The 18,688-nt window shown below is 43.0% G+C and overlaps 1 long non-coding RNA gene across 1 annotated transcript in view; it reads left to right on the top strand.

The window, feature by feature from the left end:
* The window catches only part of LOC132446204 (uncharacterized), a 139,107-nt gene extending 121,416 nt beyond the window's left edge, over positions 1-17,691 (top strand). The window contains exon 2 of the long non-coding RNA XR_009522792.1: positions 16,741-17,691. This is a non-coding gene — a long non-coding RNA (uncharacterized LOC132446204). The remainder of the gene's footprint in view (positions 1-16,740) is intronic.
* Positions 17,692-18,688: the final 997 nt, after the last annotated feature.

The following is an 18,688-nucleotide window of genomic DNA, read 5'->3' on the forward strand; positions in this document are numbered from 1 at the left end:
TTGTCATCATGCGTGTATTCTGCTAACTGCACTATAACTACTTAATAGGAATTCATTTCTAGCCTAGGCTATTTCCTTGTTTTTCGGTGATTCAGTGGGCTCGTCTGAACAACCAATCACCGAACTGACCTCTTCTAAACTCGTGCACGAGAATTGACGTAATCCATAGCAACGGCGCGTCACTCTTAGTTCACTCTTTGTGATTTATCCTTAGTAAGAGTAGGTCTCAGCGGCTTTGTGAATAACTTTTAAGAAAAAACTCCTACGTAAAATGTTTTAGCGCGAGTTAGGAGCACTCCTAGCGGTAAGATAAAATGCTTTGTGAATATGGCCCCAGATTCAAAACACACTACTTTACTGTATAAATGGTTTAACTAATCTGCAAACACTTTTTTGGAATTCCAAACACACAAGATAATGTAATCATATCTCCGAATTCCAAAACAGTGAGGCTATTTGAGGTTTCATGCACATTTTACCTGTTATGGAGGAATGTTACAACACAAGACTACCAAACATTTAAAATCTTGGTTTTAAATGTACTGCTCAATTTCTGCAATCAACTTAATGTGCCATGGGCCAAAGCCAGAAACAGTGCTTTTGCCTCTGATTGGTCTATTTTCAGGCAACTAGGGAACAAATATTAGCCCAAAAAAAAAGAAAAATGCACTTCTCTTATCAAAGAGGTTAAATCTGAATATTACTTATGTCACAACTTAGAACCTCAATAATCCACAATAATTGGGGAAAAGGATTCAGTCTTGATTTGGGCCTAGCTGCCTTCAAAGATAGTTCAGAAATGGAAGAAGAAATAGTTGACATAAATGCAGCAGAAGAGGAGAGAGAATGCTCGGAACAAGGAAGAGTTGCTGAAAGTTCAGATGAAGCAACTGAGAGAAGAGACAGTGTAACATAACACTCAGACGAGTCAACAAGACCTCAAAGACAAAGAAAAGCACCAACCAGACTGACCTATGACTCGTTGGGCAGCCCAACCTAAGTAGCAGTTAAATCACATAGTGCTGCCTTAGCAACGGTTAATGACGTGAAATGTTGTTCACCTTTACCTCCTATTGTAAGGTACATAAGCACTTTTTACAAGTGGATGAGTTAAATGTGAATGGTTGGAAGTCTTCAAGTAATCTGTCAAAGAACAGATGTGATCTTTTTATTTCATGTCATGAGGGGATGACCATTTTTGGTGGGGGGGAGAGTGTAGCGCCCTTCTAATTTGATTAAATGGGGTTTTTCCAACATGTACAATTTATGCTAAATTGTCACTAATGTGGGCCTGAAGTTGTAATGATACTGTTGACATGTATCTGGTTAATTTGGGGAAGTTTGTTAAAGGTCCCATGACATGCTATTTTATGTATTCTTTAATATAGGTATTAGTGGGCAACTAACACAGTATTCAAAGACGTTCCCTAAATTCAGCCGTGGTGCAGAGTTACAGCCACTCTGAGCCAGTCGCACATTGAGCTTCCCCCAAATGCGCTGTTTCGGTGGGCGTGTCAAGGAGGAGGGTGGGGGTGTGGCCCTGAGCAGCTTGCAGCCACCATGCGCTCTGTTTACAGTGGATGTATCGCAATGGCGAGGCGCACACCCTTTAGCCGTGTTCTGTAAATATTCTAGAACACACGGGAGTCCTATATCTAAATATTATCATATAGCCTACACAGATATCTATATCATATAATATATATTATCACGGCCAAAAGCTGTGTGAGCCGATATTATGAATCTCAAACGACCGCGTTGGGTTCTCCGACGTTCCTGGTTCTTCAACGTCCACATCAATGTGAATACACACACTGTAACGCAAGTGTTTCTTGTTGGTTCTTTGACTTGTCTTGTATTTCCACAACGAGACTGTCGTGGGGGTTATCTGAGCCATGGTTGAGAAGGAATTGGGGGAAAGGAACTTTGGTTTGACTCGCTGAAGTACATGAACTGCGACATGCTGCCGGTTGCCGCGAGGCACCATCGCCCGGCAGCGGGCAGCCGGCAGCAGGCAGCGCGCGGTTCAGTCGACTTCAGGTTGATGTGAAAGTGGAAGAACCAGAGACGTCGCAGAACCCGACAAAGTCGTTTGTGATTCATAATATCGTCTGGAGGCGCACACAATATGTTATATGATATAGATATCTATGTATTATATGATATTATTTAGATATAGATCTCCAGGACTGTAACGCAAGTGTTGTACACTTCCTTGTTATTTGGATAAGTACTGCTGTTGGTGTGATGGCGCATCACGTCGGACTCTCGTCTCTGGTATTTCTACAACGAGACTCGTATTGGGGGTTATCTCAGCCAAGGTTGAGAATGAATTGGGGGGAAGGAACTTTGGCTTTGACTCCCTCAAGACCATGAACCACGACAAGGAGGAGAAAGGGATCTTTGCCGGGCAGCGCTTATGCACCTCCGCCTCCGGCGGTGGTCCCTCAGCGGGGCTCAAGCGGGAGACATTCGCCGCCAACAATCCCTTTCTCCTCCATGTCGTGGTTCATGTTCTTGAGGGAGTCAAAGCCAAAGTTCCTTCCCCCCAATTCATTCATTCGTGTTATGCGCCATCACACCAACAGCAGAACGGTTATCCAAATAACAAGGAAGTGTACAACACTTGCGTTACAGTCCTGGAGCTCTATATCTAAATAATATCATATAATACATAGATATCTATATCATATAACATATTGTGTGCGCCTCCAGACGATATTATGAATCACAAACGACTTTGTCGGGTTCTGCGACGTCTCTGGTTCTTCCACTTTCACATCAACCTGAAGTCGACTGAACCGCGCGCTGCCTGCTGCCGGCTGCCCGCTGCCGGGCGATGGTGCCTCGCGGCAACCGGCGGCATGTCGCAGTTCATGTACTTCAGCGAGTCAAACCAAAGTTCCTTTCCCCCAATTCCTTCTCAACCATGGCTCAGATAACCCCCACGACAGTCTCGTTGTGGAAATACAAGACACGTCAAAGAACCGACAAGAAACACTTGCGTTACAGTGTGTGTATTCACACAGACACACACATGTGGCGCTCGCACGGTCGAGTCTCATTGGCGGGCCAACGTCTCTGGGCGGGCCAGGCAGAGTAAGGGGAGGAGCTGAGATTCCTCATGACGTCATGAGCACAGATTTCCAAATCAGCGCGCTTGAGCCTCCGTTTTTTCAAAGGCGAGCAGAACAGCTAGTGCTCGTTTTACACCAAACGCAAGTTTTAGCCACTGGGGGACCATAGGCAGGCTAGGGGAACTCATATTTATGTTAGAAAACCTCATAAATTGAGATTTTCATGTCATGGGACCTTTAAATATAAAAAACGTCCTAATTTTTAGAGCCCTTGAACCCCTCAGTTTATTTGTATGGGTTTGGATTTGTTTAGGCAGGTGTCAATCATTTTATCTGTCATTTATCTGTCATATCTGTCACCTGTCGGATTGTCGGAGGGGCGGGGTATAACAAAAAGTCCGGGGATGAGAGAAAAGAAGCTGTGAGAAGAAGCTGAAGAGACTATGTTATGTCGGAGAAAACTTAAAGTTTGCGTGAGTGTTTGTTTATTTTGTTAAAAGTGTAAACGAGCGTGCTTTAGAAGTGCAGCTTTTTGCTAAGGGGCTGACGCAAGCTGACCACGAGGACGGGACTGTTTTGCTAGCGGTTAGCATAACCAACTGCGTGTACGGGAGAGGCCAGGACAAGGACGGACTTTGCCACGTGCTGCTGCCGAGGAGTTGGTGTTGGACCGAGCATCGAGACGGGTACCTGATCGTGTTGCTGCCTCTTGGAAGAGGTTGTTTTTCAAGGAGTTTACTGTGTCTTTTTGTCCTGATTCGGGTGTGAGTATTGTGGCAACCCGGCTTGGTGAGTGAGCCGCCTCCTTCCAATCATCACACGAACCGGAGCTTACTTAAAGCCAAAAATGGCACTTTTATTCAAACATAAATTATATTACTATCAAACCAAACAAAACCCAGCTTTGGAGGAATCCACAGTCTTGTTCCTCCGGGTAGACTCACATCACCAACGGAGAATGGTCTCTCCGCACACGCGAACCAGGAGAGCCCTGAATGAGTGTGGAAGCTGCTTTTTAAATAATTATTCCCCACCTGCTCATCAGGTGCTCCCCCACCTGCTCATCAGGTGCTCCGCATTTCAATGATTTGCCCCAGTGCTCTTACTGGCGCCATCTGTTGAAAATCTGTGGTACACCGCCTCCACAACCTGCCCCCTTGGCCTCCAGGGGCACTGTGCCAGAGACGGGTTGCCACAGTATATGGACTTATCTTTTGAAGAGGATTTGTGTATGAGCTCCAACAAGCGCGCCAACACTGGTACCAGTAACTGTACCTTTCAAAAAACCCGGGGAATTAGTATTTAGGGTTATAAATTGTGTTTTTCATGTGTTCATGAGTCAATCTAAAAGAAAGGGGGAAAAAAAAGAGCTGAGTTATATTGTTTAGAAATTAAACGGTCTAATATTGCTCTCAAATCTTGTCTTTCCAATGTTTTTTTCATGTTGATTGTATTGTTTCATCTTGAATAAGGACTATAGTTACAGTTGAAATACACTGCATGGGAAATTAATGCTCATTACCAGTATAGTTACATTAATAAACTAACCAGGCCTTTTGGCATCTTAGCCAGAGTCATCCTTAAATTGTGTTTAGTGTACACCATCCAGAAAATATATTTCGTAGCTCTCACCATTTCACAACCCATGCAGTAACTTTTATATGTTAAAGGGACATTCTATAAAAGTAATTTAGTCAAAACAGAATTGAGTGAAAGGGCTACATAAGTAAGTCTTTATCTTTTATTAAAATTCCTCAGGCCATTCCGAAATTTGTTCTAAAAGACTTGGTTCCAGTCTGTGATAAAAACGAGGTCCTAAATTGCTTTAACAAGCATTTTGTATCATCTGGTTCGTTGTTTGACTCTACAGGAGCTGTCCCTGTGACTCCCTGCACAGACCCCCCCAAGGTTTTCAGGAGAACCCTTAAATTTTGTACCTTTTACTGTGCAGCAAGTGCATAAAGCCATCAAAACGTTAGATCACAGAAAGCCCCCTGGACCTGACTTGATAGTCCTGTTTTTTGAAAATAGCAGCAGATCTTGTAACACAGTGTTTCACAATCCTTTTTAATCTCTCAATCGAAAATAAAGAAATTCCATCAGTTTGGAAGTCACTTTTTGTTACCCCCTTATTAAAGGAGGTAATCCAGCAGCTTTAACTAACTACAGACCAATATCAAATGTGTGTGTCTTATCCAAAATTCTTCAATCTCTTGGGTGATATCAACTAAAAGATTTTCTAAACTCAAATGATCTTCTCTCAAAACTGCAATCAGGCTTCAGGAAAAATCACAGTACCATCAGTGCGGCTACAAAAGTGATCTACTTGTTGTAATGTTGATTACAAACTCTAATAAAGTACCTCAAACTGTCCCCACTAGGGATGGGCATTCGATTAAGTCGTCTTAGTCGATCGTCGGGAGAATTAACGATCAATTAGTAGATTAATCGTTAATATTTTACATAAAAAACAACAACAATTGTATTAAAAATGAAATAAATACAAATGCAGCGTGTTTTCCTCATTGGGATCTTTATTATTAGATGAACAACTCAGTTAAACCAGATCCATTCAATAGTTATGCGCTACTCTGCTCTAAGCAACGGAGCATGCAGCTCGAATCCGGTGCTCATAAACATAACTAAAAATAAACACAACCCTAGTTTTTTCCCAAAATAATAATAATAATATCAAAAAAACAATCATGTTATAACTTAACCAGCCAGTCTACGGATTTTTGTTCAGAAAGTTGAGCATGTTGACATGCTCTGGGGTCAGACGCGACCGCAGCCTGGTGACCGTCAGTCCAGCCACCGAAAACACCCGCTCTGAGGGGACCGACGTTTCCGTGATGCACAAATACCTCCGTGCTAACTTGGCAATGCGGGGGAACAACTTTCCACAATCCAGGGGTTCAGAAAGTTCTTTATTTCTGCTTCGATGCTAACCTCGCCTTGAGTGGTAGGCCTATAGTGCTCCCCAATAAGTCATTTTTTTAATCATAATGGTCCCACACCAGACTGCGCCGTGGCCTCGTCCGCTTCATGATGACATCGCCGTGTTCCAATATCCATACTATCCGTACTTACTAGTCTAAGTTTGAGTACGTAGGGCGTTTCGATTCAGATCGGGCGAAAATAAGTGTACTGAAAACGGGAAGTGTGTGGCGAATGGCGATGTACATTTTTCGTACTCGGCAGCCATCCTAGCTACGTAGCGGAAGAGGGCGGAGCCAGGCTGAGCCAAAGTCGGCGCATTTTCCACATAGCCTGCATTAAGTCATTTTGTAGTTTTTATAGCTGCTGGTGTAAAGAGTTCACCGGGATGTTTATTGCGGGGGAGGAGCCGCAAATTTAAATATGTTTAATGTTTAATTGCACACTGCATTAGTTTAATCGATGAAAAATGTACGTAATCGACGAAATGGGTCATTCCTAGTATTCGGTGCCATTTGAGTCCCCATAGCCTAATATGGTATATTTTTTGTAAAAATTGGCCAATACTTATTTTTAAAAGCTCATCTTATATAGTTAACCCCCCTCTACGGTAGAACACAACAGTATGTCCCCAGGATTAATTGCATTTAAAATAATTCCTCCAACTTTAGCACAAACAACTAAACTGCCATGTCCCCAATCGTGTTTGCTCAACTTCAGTCACAAATATAAGTAATAAAAATCAAAGAAATTCTACATTTGTCATTATTGTTGTATAGCTTTGTTTATAATATTCCTTACCAAATGTTATTTTTTGTGATTAAAACATTTTTAAGACTAAGTATTTAAAATATGTTGTGTCCCTGAATCGACTGTCCCCCCTGTTACTCTGATGCAAGTCCCCCTGAACACCCCCCTCCGACTATCCCTCTAGTCACATGACTCAACAAGTAACATTACTTTTTGGAGGGAAATCATCTACAAGAAGCAGAGTAAGTATCACTCTTTAATCAACCGTTTTTTCAATGTTTTAGAAAGCTTGACTGATGCGGTAAAGCATAACATGTCCACCCTGTTATGCTTATAAATAGTGGAAACTGATCCTTTTTTGTAATTTTGAAAATATGGTTAAAAAACATGTTAAAAATCCTCCTCAGTGGTCAACATTAGCTAGCTTCTTCTGCATCACATGAGTAGTAATAGCTAAATTTAGCATAAAATGTCCCCCCTGTTACTGTCCCCCCTGTTACTGTTTTACACAGTAACAGGGGGGACACATAGTAACAGGGTGGATGTAAGAGGGCTAGATGAATAAGTGTTTCCAGTTTGTATTGGATTTTTTATACATTATGCCTTTTTTGTTCCATACTTCCATAAGATTTTTTAAAAATGGTTTGCATGTAATTATCAGGGAATGGCGCCGTTGTCTGCCGCAGAAAAGCAACGGCGCTACAGGGCTCGTCGGGATGTAGACCATGAAAGATGGCAGCAATACCTCAATAAAGAGAAGGAGAGGTGGAGAAAGGACATTGATGAAGGGAGAAAAAAGAAAGTGTCAGACCTAAGCGAAAGAGAGAAGAGAGCAGTAAGAAAGAAATGGCGAGAAAGAAAGAGAAAGCTGAGGAAAAATGACAGAGCCAGGACGACCTTTCAGTCAATGACCACTCCTCCTACAAGTCCAGACACTCCTCCAGAGCCAGAAAATTCCCCACAACCAGGGCCCTCAAGGTCAGAAAAAAGTTGATAGTTGAAAGCCTTGTTGATTAGGTAGAATGATTTGAATTATCTTATATGTTTTTGCCCTTACTGTGTGTGTATATCTGTGTGTGTGTGTGTGTGTGTGTGTGTGTGTGTGTGTGTGTGTGTGTGTGTGTGTGTGTTTGTTGCTGGTAAGCTAGAAACACAACTAATATTAAATATAATAACAGTGTGTAGCCTGAGTCACAGATGATTTTACAATAATAAGTAGCACAACTCACTAATGTGAATAATGGCCTTCTATTCTAGTATCTTGTATTTTAAATGTGCCAATATGCTTTGTGTTTTAGGCAAAATGTTGTTGGAAGGAGGAATGCGAGGCAAGGCAGAAGGAGGCTCCAGAACAATATTGAAGAACTAAAGGCCTTGTTGGAGAGGGAAAAGAGAAAAAAAGAAAAATACAAGAAGAGGTGCCAGCGCTTGGCAGGGGGAAAAAAATCTCCACGTTCTACAGTGGATGCATTGCTGCGCAATCAAAGAGTTAACACCATTAGGAAAAGATTGTTGTTGCAGGAATCAATAATTGAGGACATCAGAAATAAATACTGAAACACTAAGAAGGAGCGGGAGAAGCAAATTATTGCAAAAGCAACAACTGGGAAAATTATAAAGAAATACAGGCTGCAGAGGGCTGCACAGGCGACTCTGGGCTTTTCAAAGAAGCGATGTCACAGACCAGATGCAAGGCTCATGACCTATGAAAGAAAAAAGAGCAACAGATTACCGGCTGAATGCAAACAGAAAGTAAAGGCTTTCTATTTAAGAGATGACGTCAGCCGGATGACAACGAAATACCCTAACGAAATGTTAGGGTATTCAACTTATTGTGGAGTTAATGCGCGATGCAATAACATCCCCGACTAACAGGAATAATCCGATTAGTCCCGAAATAAAATGTTATAAAGTTATAAAAAAATATATATAACTTATAAAAAATAAAAATAATTGCGCCATCAAAAGACGAGGACGTGTTCGTCAATAGGAAGAAAGTGCATTCCATCAACACGCAGGTTGTTTTTGATGCAAATTTTAACATAGCCTACTGGATGTTGTTGCAAAGTGGCCTGGATCTTCAGCTACCCATGATTCGCGCATTTTAATGGTGAGCGGTCTGAGGCAGCTTTTTGAGATGTACCAGTTGGGTGTCACTTGCTGGGTGACAGTGACTATCCATGCAAGACGTGGCTCTAGACACCCTACCTCAATCCACAACCGGGAGCACAGTTAAATGTAAGTGATTACGCAGATTACGCTTAGTCCTATGCGTAAAACACATCGTATTGGCTCTTTGCGAGCACACAAACATACACGAAATGTTGTGGAGAGAGGAATTGGGCAGATGAAACGTTGGTTTCATGTCCTCCACGGCGAAATACACCTCACACCAGAGAGGGCAAGCACAGTAATCACTGTATGTGCCATTCTACACAACCTCTGCAAGCGGAGGAACATTCCACAGCCAGACGACGATGATGATGATGATGATGATGATGATGGCGATCAACATTACAAGGAATTTGGCCGTGTGGAACCGAGTGGACAGGCATTTAGGGATCACTTTGAAAACACATTTTAGGTAAACACCTTGGCACAAATCAGTCAACACTTGGGTAGTTCGTAACATTTATTTTCTTTTACGTATTTTTATTGTTTGCTTTCTCTCTCTCTTGCACGTGCAGGCTACAACGTCATTATCGTGGTCTGCACAAAATTGTCATCATGCGTGTATTCTGCTAACTGCACTATAACTACTTAATAGGAATTCATTTCTAGCCTGGGCTATTTCCTTGTTTTTCGGTGATTCAGTGGGCTCGTCTGAACAACCAATCACCGAACTGACAGCTTCTAAACTCGTGCACGAGAATTGACGTAATCCATAGCAACGGCGCGTCACTCTTAGTTCACTCTTTGTGATTTATCCTTAGTAAGAGTAGGTCTCAGCGGCTTTGTGAATAACTTTTAAGAAAAAACTCCTACGTAAAATGTTTTAGCGCGAGTTAGGAGCACTCCTAGCGGTAAGATAAAATGCTTTGTGAATACGGCCCCAGGTCTCTTACTCTTGTTTCTGCACCTTAAGACCATTTTGGGTTGTGGTGCCAACAGAGGCTGATCGTGAAACCTGTCAGTGTAAAACGCACGAGAACTTACAGTTCATGGCCAACACCCTGTACAGCCAAGGTCTGTCAGCAACAAAGAACCTTGAGGAGATGGTAGATGCAACAATGTGCGATCCCAAATCCAAACTCTGCGCATATGGTGAGTGTAAAGACTGTGTCTACTCAACCCATACAATGCTTAGAGCTCCAGAAAACACAGAGATAGCCCTAACCCAATGGTCTCTGGAAGACAACACCAAAGTGAACGATGGAGAGGAGTCTGGGAAAAGGTCAACAATCACTGTGAAGAAAAATGTGATGACAACAGAGGATGAACTTGTAAGTGAATTTCATGACAGGCTGTTTAGATTTAGGCGACACATCTTTAATATCAGGTGGCAGTACGGGGCCTACAGACAGCTCAGAGAAAACTTGAGGAACAACGAATGTCTACTACATGTAGATTTCAGTGAGAACTACTCCTGTAAGTATTCTCAAGAAATTCAATCGGTCCATTTTGGAGGGTCACATCAGCAAGCAACCCTACATACAGGAGTGCTGTACACTGCAGCTGAGCCGTCCCCAGTGACGTTCTGCTCCATCTCGCCTTCTAGGCGGCACGATCCCCCAGCTATCTGGGCCCACCTCGACCCTGTGTTAGACATGGTGAGGGAGAGATACCCTCTGATTAATCACCTTCATGTCTTCAGTGATGGCCCAGCTACACAATACAAACAGAAGGGAAACTTTTACCTTATCTCAAAAGAGCCTTTCAAGAAAGGCTTTAAAGATATCAGCTGGAACTTTTTTGAGGCCAGCCATGGAAAGGGAGCTCCAGATGGTGTCGGGGGTACCCTTAAAAGATCAGCTGACCAAATCGTCCGCCATGGAGGAGATATCCCCAACGCAGAGGCTATGCTCCACCAGTTGAGGAGCGTGGGTACTTCGGTGTAACTTTTTTTTGTGGGAGAAGGAGATGTTGAGAGGAAAGTGCAGGAAATGATGGAAGCGCCCCCACTTGTTCCTGTCAAAGGAACAATGAAAATCCACCAAGTCATCAGTTTCTCTCCAGGGACAATTAAATACCGGGACATAACTTGCCTTTGTCAGGCAGACAAAGGTGTACTGGATTGTGCCTGCTATGGGATAAAGGAGGTGAGCCTGGGAGAAGAGGCAAGCCTGCAGTGCACTGAAGAGCCTTCACGGCCTGAGGCCATCATGAAAGAAAACATTGGGCAGTGGTGCATTGTCAAATATGATGGTGAACCCTACCCAGGAATCATCCTGGAAGTTGAAGAAGACGTAAGAGTAAAATGCATGCATAAGAATGGGATCAACAAGTTCTACTGGCCTGGTCCACGAGAGGACATTAGCTGGTACAGAGATGACCAGATTGTGTGCCTGATGAAAGAGCCACAACCTTTGAATAAGAGGTCTGTCCAGCTAGAGAAGGAAGTGTGGAAGTTCCTAGAAAACCTGGGTTGCTGGTCTGATAAATAGTTTGCTGTTGCCAAGAAAACTGTGAGGTCAAAGACTGAAAAATGTTCCTGATGTTTCTTTTGGGTGTGCAGTACATTTGATGGTTGAAGTGTGTGTGTGTGTGTGTGTGTGTGTGTGTGTGTGTGTGTGTGTGTGTGTGTGTGTGTGTGTGTGTGTGTGTGTGTGTGTGTGTGTGTGTGTGTGTGTGTGTGGGGGGGGGGGGGTTGCTGATTTGCTATATAGGTTTGGGGCAGTTATCCTCATTAATGGGTTGTTAGTGAAGATCATTTTTACATTATCAATGTTTATGTGAATGTTCTAAGGTAAATTAACTGCCTTTCTTTCATGAAATATATATTGTGATGTCCACCCTGTTACGTCCTGTACACCCTGTTAGTCTTCTGTCCACCCTGTTACCTGTGTGTTTATTGATAATAATTAAATGAAATCATCAAAAAATATGTATATCTTTGTGGTTGCTTAAAGGGAGTAAATTGACTAAATTAAATTACTAAAAAAATGTATTTTCTCAAGATAATGCTTGTTTATGAGTTTTTGTTAAAATACATTTGCAGGGTTAAATAAGGGACATTATATCTCTAAGAAAATGTACATTTTACAACAGCTGCGAATTCAAATCATTTTTTAATAGAAATGAGAATGTCCCGTAACTGTACGTCCACACCAGGAGCGACCAAAGGTCACTCACAAAGTTTTGCTGCGAATTTTTCTGTTCGCTTTGGTCTCTCAAGTCGCTCATGACGTACAATTCAATTATGCAGACGCATTTAAAGGAGCCGTATGCGTTTAGTAGGCCCTACAGAAAGCCATATCAAATAGTGAACTCTCCCATACACCTTGGCCATATTGCCGAGACGGTTTTGCTTGTTCGATAAAGTGCTTCGACAACAAGTTGGACAGTGATTCCCCCCAATATAAAAAAAATCCTAAAATGTAGGCTAATTACAACCGAGAACAAAAAACCCTGCGTGCTGTAGTAGTTAAAATATGTTTCACTGATCTGCAAATCATGATCTGCACTCGTTCGTCGCACTCAAAACAAATAGACATTGGCGCACATGGCTAATTTGCATACGTGCACAGGACTGGTTGGCTCCGCAAGGCAAATAATGGAACATATCTATCTATCTCGGCCTATCTGTCTATCTATCAACGCGTGTCTAGTTTTAATGTGATGTATTGTGTGTATGTCCAGTCAGACTTGTTCTGTGTGGTCTTGTAGGCTACTGTCCTGTGTGGGCCGAACCACCTAAATGGATTCCCGACGATTTGTGTCGTTTGGTATTAATAAAGACTTGACTAGGCTATCTATCTATCTAGACTATTTAATTAACAATTATTCACCTCAGGCTCCGTGAATAGTGGGGAATAGAGGGATAAAAGACAAGAGATATATCCCTTGTCATTTATCCCTCGTCTTGTCGATTAGTTTGTTCATGTGACGATTTCAAAAACTTTTTTGTTTTTGTTTAAAGCATGCTACACGCGATTGGTTGGTTAGATTGGTGGCATGGAGAGCAAATTAAAATGATTCCCGCTTAAATACGAACGTTCTAGATGTCATCATCATCATCGGGTGCCCATCAACCTACAGCCGCGATTAATACTTCAGCCGACATTTTGTTCAGTGAGTGAATAAAGGTAGGTAGGAACCAAAGTGCCTGCCGATGTTCCCTGGGATCCACGCAAGCGAAGAGCGTCTACATTCCTATTGGCTGTCAGTGTTTGGACGCTGAAGCGAATCATAGTCATTTGCATAAAGTTAAAAAGTTTTCAACTTCTTTTTGACGCTCTGGTCGCTCAACTTTGGCCGCTGGTAGCGTTGGTCGCTTTGGTCGCTCTTGCCCATAGAAAGCGAATGACTTCCGGCGATTTGGTCGCTCAATTCGCTTCTGGTGTGGACGTACAGTAACAGGGTGGACATTTGGCCTATGTTAGGTGTGAAGAATTTGGTCAAAATTATTAAAATATAATATCCTGAGCTGGACCAATATATTTTTCTTATAATTTAACATGCCCTCCTTCAGATGATGAGATAAAATCATGGAACATTTTAAAGTTTTTGATAGAAAGTTACCAGACTGAAATGGCACCGAATAGTAGGAATGACCCAAATTCTTAACGATCAATTAGTCGATCGTCGATTAATCATGCCCATCCCTAGTCCCCACAGTGTCCACTCTTGAGGGAAATGTCATAGATGTGGTTCATATGTACAAATACCTTGGAGTCTTGCTTGATGACTCCCTCACCTTCAAGCCCCTTGTTGACAATCTTGTGAAGAAAATGAAACATAAATTGGGTTTCTTCTTCCGAAACCGCTGAGATGGCGGTTAAAGCAAAGCGCAGCAAAGAATTGAAATACTTTAAAGAAATAGCAGATCATAAGGTGAAATGTAAAATATGCCAAGCGAAATCGAGCTAAGTACTAGGCGGCAACATATGCTCCTGAAACACAATGGTGAGTTCGGGAAAGCAGACCCGCAGCAACCAAGTGGGTCGGCTATTTTCACCGCCGCAAGATGCAGCTGTAATACCGGCCGTGTAAAGAAGATCACAACGCTGAGTATTTCCATAGTCCATGCTGCCGTTTTATTTGCAGCTTTAAATTATTTGCAATGGTTAAGCTACTTGTTTCGTTTTTGTTTTTTTTAAACTGTTACAGGCCTTGGTTCGACGTGATTTAAATTGTGAGACGCATATTTATTTTTGTAAGGAAATGTGTTTTGAACGTTTGCAAAAATAAATAACGAATACTCTCATAACTCTGATTGTTTTGATGGAGAAGCATTACATGTTTGGTTGGTAATATTGCCGTTCATCATTAGGCCTATTCCTGCTGCAGATGCATTCTAAAAATAGATTTGATTAAACGAGTACTCGATTGATCCTCGAGGAATTCCTTCGATCACTCGAGTTTGGAATTTACTACTCGTGCCCATCCCTAATCCATAAAACACTGGACTATACAACATATTAGGTGTAAAAGCAGTTAACAGCGGGATATGCATTGCCATTTGACACACACACGCGCACATACACACACACACACGGTAGCTTACTTTGAGTGGAGTCAGCGCTGTCCTCCCTGTCCTCCCCGCTGTCAGTACAGTGTCAGTCAGTTTCTCCGAGCTGAACCTCCTCATCAACATATCCTTCCACTCTGACGTAAACTTGGGAGTCAGGTCCTTTTCAAAAGCAAGTTGAATCAGCTGGGCCTTGCGTCTGTGCAGCATACTGTGCCGATGCTCTGAGAAGACGTTTTTCAGCGTGGAAAATGAGTTTCCACACATTGCTGTGGAAGCTCCTAAAGTTAGGGCAAGGGTGTAGGCTGTGAGAACAGTCAGCATAGCCTGGAGTGCACAGTTGAATGTGCTAAGGATGTTTGCTATTGTCCAGCATCAATAACACAGCAAAATAATCTCTTGAACTCAGCCTTTTCGTCTGTCACTTTGTGGCTTACCAACTTTGTGGCTTTCTTCAACTGTAAATCTAAGGAGGTTCTTGTTAATTGTGCGTCTTCTCTTGCTTGGACCGGGGTCGGTCACCGGCACAGCCTCGGTGGCCGTGGCTGGAGGAGCTTAGGGATCCCACAGTGCAGAGTGTGCGGAGTGTCTTCACACAGTCAGAAGCGCTGTTCACAAGTGTCACCACGGTGAACAAGTCCATATCTTCGGCTCGTAGTAGTCTGTTAGGCGGCTCAAAAAGTGACAACAGTCACTCGTCGAGGCCCCGTAGCCTCGACGCGAACCTCGAGGCTCCAAGGCCTCGTGTGTTTTCCACCTCGGTCAGTAATGTGGATATGTCGTGAAAACTCTACACCACAACTTTTACCGTTGCCAAGTGGCCAGTCCATCTCTGGTCGAAGAGACGTTTCAAGGTCTCGCCTTTGTACAGAACAGCCACGGTTGGCTTCCTGATGAAGTTGTACAGCATGTTGCATAGTCTGAAAAAATCCTCGATAGCTGCTTCACAGGACATGGCATGAATCACAACCAGATGAAGTTGGTGTTTAAAGCAATGAATATATGGTATTTTACGATCCAGCTTGTTTTGGAGCAATTTCTGCACACCACCATGCTTGCCAGACATGATTGATGCTCCATCATAATCCTGACTGAATTTTTGTCTGTGCTGAGTCCGGCGCTGGTGAGCTCATCAATTATGACACCTGTCAGAGCCTCTGCATCACCTTTCTCAGATGTGGCCATTACCAAGAGGCGTTCACACACACACCATAGTTTTCGTCAACAAAACGCACAATTACAGATATATTTTCTTGGCCCAATGGATCCCGTGTGCCATCCACTTTAATTGAATACCAGCTATCCCTGACTTGTCGCTCTATCTCCTCTGTCACAAGTTTGCTCATTATTTCAACAATCTCGTTTTGTATCTGTGGGCTGATATAGCGTGCATTCTGTGGGATTGTTTTCGTTATCCTTGTCAGTTCTGGATCTTTGCGCATTGTGTACTTGAAGAGAGAAAAGAACAGCCCCATGGAACTATTTTCATCTCGCATTATCTCCACGTAATGGCAATTGATTCAACACTAAATACTCCAGCATATCAATTACGGCTGACACGTAATATCTGTTGCGCGCCAGTTGCTCTGAATTTAAGAGTTGAAATCTCTTTCCCTGTCTGTCTACGTTTTTCAGAATCTCTCCACATTGCTTCACAGGCTAAATGTTCTTTTGAAGCTGCATGCTTATTTAAGCCCTTGCCTGTTTCAATTGCATGTTTCCAATCATTAAATCCCTTAATGGAGAAGGTTGCGTCCAATGATACCAATTTGAATTTCCTGCAGGCATAACAAAATGCAGCGTCCTTTTCCACCGAATACTCAAGCCAGTCCCTGTTTAAATACCAGCTAGAGGAAAATTATCGTTTTTTTGCACCAAACATTTTGACTGGATATTTCTTCAACACAACCTGTTTTGGTTTGTCCGTGCCAAGTTCACTCACACCCACTGTTCCGGCAGTTGTGGCCCAAATACTGCCCCAGTCGCGGTTGCACTTGACCGGCTGCTGGTAGCCTCCGCACCGTGGCCGCTGCGGCTGCAGGTCCTGCCAGGCCCAGGATCGGGCTCCACGACGGAGCTACTAGCAACGGGCTCAGGCTCAGATTGTCGTCCAGGGTCTACTCCAACGACAACATCAGGAGACGTCGGTGTTATATCCGATTTGGCAGAGGAGACTGTTGGTGGGCTTTTCAACCACTTATGAGTATCCATGATGATGAACTAGAAATTAAAGTAAGCTAGCGAAAACTCATCCAGCTTCACTTTTCAAAAATGCGCGGTAACCGTTAGCGGCTACATTGACGTAGTTACGTATGCCTACGTAGAATATATCAGGAGATTTAATAGTCCGCCAAAGATGTTGACGTCGCTCAGCAACCGAAGACGCTGGAGTTGACAAGTTACCGGACTACTTGCGGAGTGATACCAAAGACGCCATTAGAGGCAAAAAATCCTCTGTTTACTTTGACAGCGGTCAATTATACTTGGCAACGGCGAATTATCAAATATAATTCACCGCTGGAAGTTGTGAAGGGCCCATGCAAGTGAACAGAGCGTTAATAATATAAATAATAACATAATTTTCTCTTTTTGAGATCTGTACCACAAGCATTGTGGGGGGCGGGCCCGGCCCCCTATGGCCTGCCCATAGCGACGGGCCTGGCCCTGACCCATCATTGTGAATTGTATTCTTAAGTGGGATGGCCTTCTTTGTCCACCAAGGGCCTCATTACAGAAAACTCCTAATTCTGAAATCCTATCCTATCTTGAGATAGGAAGGCATTTAGGGGTTTTGATATTACAGAAGGAGGTTTCCTAACTTAATTTCAGAAGAAATCCTATCTTATCTTAAGATAGGAATTTAGCCATTACAGAACTATGCTAAGTTAGGAATTTCTTAAGTAAGGATCCCTAAGTTAGGTGGCCATACACCCTGTCCTAAATTCAAAATAACTGTCAATAACAGAAGAAAATGGTAGCAGCACTGCTAGTAGGTCTGTATGACAATGAAGACGAGGAACATCACAGCAGAAATGTGATGGCTAAAAGGCTACAGAGACCGCATAATGATTTGTTATATTTGCATTTTCATTTCATTTTATCGCCAGCAAAGACATTTCATTTTAAATTTGGTGGAAGAATTATTTTACTACTTTATTACTACCTCTTCTTGTTCTCTGTACCAATACCCGCCATGACCGTAGTACTAGTGCTACTAGCTTGCCGTCATTAACAAAGATCCTCAACAGTCTCTGTTAACGTTAAAAGTAACTCATTCTATCAATCTCATGCACACTCTGAGAAGCAGACATAACCTGACGATTGCCGATCGAAAAATCTGATCGAAAGAACAGTTAGGATTACCTAAATTAAGATAAAATAGGATGCCAAAAAAAATAAGATAGGAAACGGCCAACAGGTTAGGGACTGCTTCTGTAATAGGAAATTAGGATTTTTCCTAGCTCCAATCTGCTTCAACATCTATACCTCGGATTTACCAAAAACAAGCAGCAAAAAATACACCTATGCAGACGACATCGCACTCCTAACTACCGGAACTTCCTTTAGCTCACTAAATGACACCTTAACTGATGATCTTACTAATCTGAACAAATACTTTATCAACTGGCGACTGAAAATGAATGAAACCAAAACTGTCAGCAGCACCTTCCATCTTGCCAACCGACTAGCCAACATCCAACTAGAAGTCAAATGTGCAGGAAACATCATCCCATTTGAAAAATCACCAAAATACTTGGGTGTTACTCTGGATAGAACCCTAACCTATAAACAACACCTCCAGCAAGTCAGAGCCAAGGTGGAAGCAAGAAACTGCCTCATTCACCGTCTCTGCGGAACCTCGTGGGGAGCAAGTTTCCCTGTACTCCGGACTGCTACTCTAGCACTGGCCTACTCAACAGCAGAATACTGTGCACCTATTTGGTGCAAATCCACTCACACCTCCAAGCTTGACACAGCCCTCAACCACAGCATGCGGATAGTTTCAGGATGCATAAAATCTACACCAACCTCATACTTACCAATCCTCAGCGGAATCCCACCACCAGCAATCCGTCGTGAAGCAGCCTGCCTTAACCTTGCACAGAGAGCTCAACGCAGAGCCAGCCACCTACTCCACCACGACATCAACTCAAACGACCCACCACCACGCCTACCGTCGAGGGAACCAATCTCTGCAAGACTCCGGGGCCTGCTGCATGAGGCAAATGGCCAGCCACCTGGGTCCTGGACCATCACACAATGGACCAAACAGTGGGGCCAAGCCAACACCAAG

This window comes from Gadus macrocephalus, chromosome 18, assembly GCF_031168955.1.
Source record: "Gadus macrocephalus chromosome 18, ASM3116895v1".
NCBI lineage: Eukaryota > Metazoa > Chordata > Actinopteri > Gadiformes > Gadidae > Gadus > Gadus macrocephalus.